The 5,977-nt window shown below is 53.7% G+C and overlaps 1 long non-coding RNA gene across 1 annotated transcript; it reads left to right on the forward strand.

The window, feature by feature from the left end:
• Positions 1–920: 920 nt before the first annotated feature.
• LOC142070684 (uncharacterized) lies at positions 921–4,850 on the forward strand. Its single transcript, XR_012666646.1, has 2 exons — positions 921–1,017; positions 3,814–4,850. It is a non-coding gene; the product is annotated as an uncharacterized LOC142070684 (long non-coding RNA).
• Positions 4,851–5,977: the final 1,127 nt, after the last annotated feature.

Genomic DNA, 5,977 nt, shown 5'->3' on the forward strand with positions numbered 1-5,977 from the left:
GCTCCCATTGGCTGGGATGCCCAGGGGGAACAGGGACAGGCTGGCTGCTTCCGGGAGCGGCGCGGGGCCAGAGCAGGCAGGGAACCTGCCTTAGCCCCACGGCTCCACCGCTCAGGAGCAGCCCGAGGTAAGCACCTTCCGGCCGGAGTCTGCACCCCACAACCCCTCCTGCACCAGAACCCCCTGCCCCAGCCCTGAGCCCCTCCTGCACCCAAACTCCCTCCCAGAGCGTGCACCCCTCACCCACCCCCGCACTCCAATCTCCTGCCCCAGCCCGGTGAAAGTGAGCGAGGGTGGAGGAGAGTGAGCGACAGAGGGAGGGGGATGGAGTGAGTGGGGCATGGCCTCAGAGAGGGGGTATGGTGGGGCGGGGCCTCAGGTCAGGGGCGGGGCAAGGATGTTTGGGTTTCTGCGATTAGAAAGTTAGCAACCCTATACTCTGTCTGTGCCACACCTGGTACAATGGGGCCCTGATCCTGGATAGGGCATAGGTGCTGGAAGTAGGGGTGCTGGGGGGCTGCCACACCCCCTGGTTTGAAGTGGTTTCCATCATATCCAGGGTTTACAGTCTGGTTCAATGGCTCTCAGCACCCCCCCTATGCAAATTGTTCCAGCTCCCCTGGGTTGGGGTCTAAGCAGCACCCAACATGGCAGGGTCCTGATCCTGGTTACAGCCTGTAGACCCTACCATAGTACACAAGAACAACAATATTAAGAGTGATCTCCCCTCAGGGGGAAGAGCAACACGCTCGGGCGCAGACAGGCAGTGCATCACCTTTGCTTCTCTTCTCTTCTCAGCCGCGGTGTCCCTCCTGCCTCACGGTGCCGGAATGTATCCGCCTCAATGGGACGCACAGATGACAGGTCCTGCCTCTCTCCATCTCTTTCTCTCTTGGATCTTTTTGCGGTCTGGGCTTGCTGTTCCTCCAATCAGTAGTCAGGAAGCCCTTACCCCAAAAAGTATTTGCGAGGGATAAGATCAGCAGGGAAGAAAGGCCGGGGGACCCAAGGCCGAAGGTAAGTGGCAGCAGGGTCTTGGGGAGGTCCAGTCTCGATTCCTAGCTACAGGGAGCCCCTGGGAGAGGGAGACAGCTGCATACTCATGACATCTGCAAAGGGCATGAACTGGGAAGGAGCCATAGTGAGGACAGGGAAACCCCACAAAGGAGCAGGGGAGGCAAGGAGCGAGCAAAAGACACTAAACGGAGAGATTCAGGCTCCGATCCTGCAGTGGACTCTACATGGGCGGGGGGGGGGGGGGAGGGGCTGCGAGCCAGCTGCGGGATTGGGGACCCCACTAGGGAAAATGCAGCAAGCGCAGCAGGAGGGAACTCCCTGGGCACAGGACGGGAGAGCAGAGCCCAGCGGGAATGGCTGGGGAGACTGGCAGCGAGCGGGACAGCGAGAGGTTTGTTAGAAAGGAGTCGGACGGGGGATACGGCAGCAACAGACCCCTGGAAGAGCTGAGATCCTGCAGTGATGGGAGTGTGCAACCTAGATAGTTAGATAGATAGAGGGGGTGGATGGGGATAGATAGATGGACAGATGGATGGAGGGGCATCGAATCACAGAGTTGGGAGGGCACACTGCCCCTCCCCCCTCACGATATGCCTCTGGTGGGAATGCACCTGGCACATTGTATTCACTACTGGGCATCTCATTACCTGACAGACACTGACGAGCTTCGGGGAGTTCAGAGAAGAGCCCCAGAAATGCTCAGGAAGCTGGAGGAAGGGGCTAGGGGCAGATTGATCCCGCCTTGTGCAGCCCGGTACTGATGGGCTGCACTGGGGGGCAGGCCTGCTCAGTGCCACGTGGGGTGGGGGCGGCATTGAGCACACCAGGGGGAAGTTGGGATCGCTTAGGAGAGCTGGGAGGGACCCCGAGGGAGGGACAATGGTAGAGGAGGATCAGGAAACCCAGCCTGGTAGTGAGATCTATGGGACCAGGGCGCTGTCTCCCAGGGAAGGGGTGGGAGCCCCATTGCTTGGGCCATTGAAAATACAGACTGTCCTGTGCACTAGTGAACACAATGCTGGCACGCGGCTTGTAGGGAGCTCTGAACCGGGGAACCACAGCACCGCACCGGACGAGCCGGGAAAAGGGGCGACTGTTCCTGGGGTGGAGTAGAATCCGTGCACGGTGGGTGGGGGGATCCTGGCTGATGCTCGCTACACACTTGGGCAGCAGCGGCCGTGCAGACACCCCGGCTTGGCCCAAAGGAGACCAGCAGCAGCTCCCACCTCCTATCTGCCAGTCGCCTTGTGGGTGGCCACACAGCGCCCTCAGGCTGACATAGCCAGGGTGTGACGTGGGGCTGCTCTAAAGCTTCCCTCCGCCCCAGTGACCACCAATTCCCCTTGCCCCCCGGCCATCTCCCGCACGGCCTACGGACCCAGGCAGGGCTCTGAGAGGCTCTTCGGACTGGGCATTCAGGAGATTGGAGAGGGTGCACCTGCCTGGCCTGCCTGGCGTGAAGCCCTGGGACGGCGGAGAACCCTGGGAGCTCCGGCTGTCCCTCACACCAGTGCCCAGCAAGCGTAACACGCTGTCAGACCGGAGGGCAGCATTTCACCCCCTTGCACCCGGGCAAATGGCAACACAAGGTGTGGAGCAGCAGCAGATCAGGACTCAGTTGGCGTGGAGACAGACAAGCTGATGTGGTCTAACTGGCAGGCCCAGACTGTCCCCCAGCAAGGTCACGCAGGGAGTCGGGGCAGAGCAAGGATTTGAAGGCTACCACGCTGCATTCTGAGCCCCAGCTGTAAATAGGGGAGAAGAGCAATCCTCCACTGGAATGCTAGGGGCGCTGTGCTGGAGAAGGTGCCATTTTTCAGAGAAGGTGTAAAAAAGAATTCCCGACCCCTCGTCATTAAAGCTCCTCTAGTGGTTTTTGCCCCCGTGAGTAGGAGCAGTTAGCCCCAGTGCCAGGACCAGGCATAGGTAATTTACCCTCCGCTTCCCTAAAATCACCCTGCAGGTTCAGCTGGGACTGGATGATTCCCCATTCCGTGCTCCACTTGGACACTTTGATTTGCTGATGGGAAAACCCCATTTCCATGTCCGGAAGAGTCTGATGTGTCCACATTGGTTTTCATTCTGGATGGGGATGAGCCATCAAAATAGTGACGCTTTCCCTGGACTGGAGAATCCCAGAGCGTTGCATTTCGACATTTCCCAAGGAAATGGAGCATTCCGACATTCTGGAACCAGCCACTGGGTTTCGGTTTGTCCCCGGGGCTGAGCCACTCGGATGCTTCAGGGGGCTCCCATGATGCACTGCGGCAGCTCAGCCAGAGCGGGAGACCACAGTGTGTTACACAGATAAAACTGCACGGGATCGTTTCAGGGGACAAGACAAGATGTCATGTTTATTATAATAACGCAATTTGATTTAAGACCAATAACTAATATCTAGTATCTGTATATTCACACACACACAATGTTCTGCAGCTGCTCGATAGTTACCAGTCCTGAATGTAGCTTGAGTTCATGGCTTGATTTCGCAGCTTGGGATCGTAGCTCATGGTGGCTAACTAGCCAGGAAAGCCAGGCACGAGGAAGGGCTGGGTCTCTGTCGGGCGCGCACCGAGACCCCTTGATGCTGGACGCAGAACGTTACCCAAAGTCTTCATTCTCACCCATCTTTTTTATAGGTTTTTAGTTTGAATCCAAAGTCTATTGGTCTTGCTATGTCACGCTGCCTCTGGGTTGGGTGTGATTGATCACCCGTCAATTGCAGGCATGACTTTCAGCCTGGGACCTGGCTTTGATCTTCCTTCCATTATACTTTTGTTGTTCTTTTCTTTTTAGGGTGGACCCTTCTTACTTGGTCAGGGCTGTTGTCTGGATCTTCAGCCCTTGGTGTTTGAACTTTATTTCATCAGGACAGGCTGGGGCTGGAGGTTGATTCCATTATCCATACAGACCTCATTCACACATCTAAACTATACTAATAAGATTACAGCTGGGTTTTGCAAAAATGAAGGTTGCAGCAAGCTGTTACAAAATGAAGTGAGCATTTCAAAATGGAATTTGGGACAAGTTAAGATGGAGTTTGAGTTCCAATATGAACAAGTATAATGAATGACAAACAGTGAGTAAGAAGTTACAATGTTGCAACAAAGCCTGTTGCCAACTGTGTCCACATATCTATTCAGGGGACCCCATCACAGGGCCTGATCACATCAGCCACACTATCAGAGGCTCGTTCACCTGCACATCCACCAATGTGATATATGCCATCATGTGCCAGCCATGCCCCTCTGCCATATACATTGGCTAAACTGGACAGTCTCTACGTAAAAGAATAAATGGACACAAATCAGACATAAAGAATGAGAACATTCAAAAACCAGTCGGAGAACACTTCAATCTCTCTGGTCATTCGATTACAGACCTAAAAGTGGCAATTCTTCAACAAAAAAACTTCAAAAACAGACTCCAACGAGAGACTGCTGAATTGGAATTAATTTGCAAACTGGATACAATTAACTTAGGCTTGAATAGAGACTGGGAGTGGATGAGTCATTACACAAAATAAAACTATTTCCCCATGTTTATTCCCCCCACCCCACTCCGCCACTACTGTTCCTCATACTTTCTTGTCAACTGCTGGAAATGGCCCACCTTGATTATTACTAGAAAAGGTCCTCCCCCGCCCCCAAGCTCTCCTGCTGGTAATAGCTCACTTTACCTGATCACTCTCCTTACAGTGTGTATGGTAACACCCCTTGTTTCATGTTCTCTGTGTATATAAATCTCCCCACTGTATTTTCCACTGAATGCATCTGATGCAGTGAGCTGTAGCCCACGGAAGCTCATGCTCTAATAAATGGGTTAGTCTCTAAGGTGCCACAAGTCCTCCTGTTCTTTTTGCGGATACAGACTAACACGGCTGCTGCTCTGAAACCTGAATGTTGAAGCAGTGTAAGTTTCGCGATTTAAGCAGCAATTGGATTGAAAGTGAAACTCAATTAGCCGGTTCTTGGGGTACCTGGCTTTATGAATGAATGTAGTTTCATTCATAAAACTTTACTTATGAAGTTATATTAATAAAGTGAACAATTAAAAACAATTTCATTGATCAGTTCTACAAGTGCATCATGGGAAATGTAGTCCAGCGGGGAGCAGGACCCATGGGGGAGAACTGGAGCATGGGAGACTCTGAAATTAGTGTTGATCTGACCCAAAATGCTTCCTTTGTCCCACTGGAAGAATCATAGACTATCAGGGTTGGAAGGGACCTCAGGAGGTCAAAATTCCACCAACACAAGATTCCACCAAAACTGATCTTTTCCTGAGGAAAAATTTGATTTTGATGGAACCCCATTTTCTGACAGGAAAATGTTTTGTTTGGCATATTTCATCCAGCCCTGATATTAAACAGCTGCTCTGTTCCCACTCAGAGGTGGCTCCATTTCTGTGGCACTTGACATGATGTAACACACTCAGGCCTGGTCTATGCTAAAAAGTTAGGGTGACCCAGCTACATTGCTTGGGGGGGTGTGTGTGTGTGAAAACTCCACGCCCGAGAGCGACAGAGCGAACCTGACTTAACCCCGGGGTAGGCAGCGCTCGGGCTCCAGGAGGATTCTCGGGACGGCAGAGTAACTACAGCAATGGGAGAACCCTTCCCGTCGGCGTCGGCAGCGTCTACCCTGGAGTGCTCAGACCCCCAATCTCCCCACACACCCAGTGCCGCTGCTCACACTAGCCGTGCAGCGCACGAGGACTATCTGTACAGTCAGGGCTCAGAGGTGGCCAGTAACAGGCTGGGAAGGCCGGGGCCGATTCGGCCTGGGGATGCTCTGGACACAGAGCGCTCTCCGCCATACCTGGAGCTGAGTCCATCGCTTCACGCTGGCTCAGCAGACACCCTCAGCTTCAGGGTGACACAGAAATGGGCACCAGCCCTGGGATCTTAGTGTCTAGCCACGTGAGCGCTTTCTACGGTCCTGCACAGCTGGGCGAGTGT

The sequence above is a fragment of the Caretta caretta genome, chromosome 1, assembly GCF_965140235.1.
Source record: "Caretta caretta isolate rCarCar2 chromosome 1, rCarCar1.hap1, whole genome shotgun sequence".
Classification (NCBI taxonomy): domain Eukaryota; kingdom Metazoa; phylum Chordata; order Testudines; family Cheloniidae; genus Caretta; species Caretta caretta.